Genomic DNA, 1288 nt, shown 5'->3' on the forward strand with positions numbered 1-1288 from the left:
ACTTCTGGACTCCAAAACTATAAGAAAATAAATTTGTGTTGTTTAAGCCATCTAGTTTGTGGTACTTTTATGTGGCAGCCCTGGCAAACTAACATGCACCACGAGTTTACTCCTTTGCTGACAACTTGGGGAAAAAATTCTCTATTAAACTTCTCAAATCATTTGAGTCCCATTTATTTCCTGCTGGGACCCTGACTGATCCAGTTGGATTATACAGGATTTACTTCCAGATTTGTTCTTACTGTATTTTCTAAAATTTCTGCAGTAACCACAGAATACATTTTTTCTCTAAAGTAAAAAATACTGTCGGGGCACTTGGGTGGCTGGTTAAGCATCCAACTCTTGATTTCAGCTCAGGTCATGATCTCCTGGTTTGTGAGTTTAAGCCCAGCATGGCACTCTACACTGATGCTGTGGAGCCTGCTTGGGATTTTGTCTCCCTCTCTTTCTGCCCCTCCCCTGCTCGTGCTCTCTCTCAAAATAAATAAACACTTGAAGGAAAACAAAAACACTAATTCATGAAACAAAACCTGGTTTGGGAAATCTCCATATACACTAGATTTATTTTTGAGAGAGACAGTGTGAGTGGGGGAGGGACAGAGAAAGAGGGAGAGACAGAATCTGAAGCAGGTTCCAGGCTGTCAGCAGAGCCCGACACCGGGCTTGAACCCAAGAGCCCTGAGATCATGACCTGAGCTGAAGTCAGACTCTCAGCTGAAGTTGGACGCTCAACCAACTGAGCCACCCAGGGGACCCTAGAATAAATTTATAATCATAGGCATCCAACATCAATCCTCCTTGGTAAATCCCCTATTCTATAGATTCCCACTGTTATGTCCTAAGGGATTATAAAAACAGGGACTATAACCCCAATGCTGGAACTAGGGAAAGCTGCCATCCTTGGTCCAAAATCTACAACTATTTCTGATCACATATGAAGGTGGCTGCCCATGTTTCCTTTTGTGGGAAAGAGAAACGCTCCGCATTAAGGTAAGGGACTGTTATAGTACCCACTAAATATCCTGTTATACCAGCCCAACTCATAGGGACAAGCAGCATCAGGAACAAAACTGGCTCTTACAAGCAGCACTGAAAGCAATCACACTCTGAGAAGCCACACTGAGGGAAGGGGAGGGGAACTGGCATGACAGCATATTCCTGGCTGCCACACCCAAGAAAAAGGAATTCTTTCACCAGGAGTCAGAACTCTCCTTTAATATCATCTAGAGCTTTCCTGGGCTCGCTGACTTGTTGTTCTCAGTAATATTAAAGGCACACTGCAAAATAC

The sequence above is a fragment of the Acinonyx jubatus genome, chromosome X (genome assembly GCF_027475565.1).
Source record: "Acinonyx jubatus isolate Ajub_Pintada_27869175 chromosome X, VMU_Ajub_asm_v1.0, whole genome shotgun sequence".
NCBI lineage: Eukaryota > Metazoa > Chordata > Mammalia > Carnivora > Felidae > Acinonyx > Acinonyx jubatus.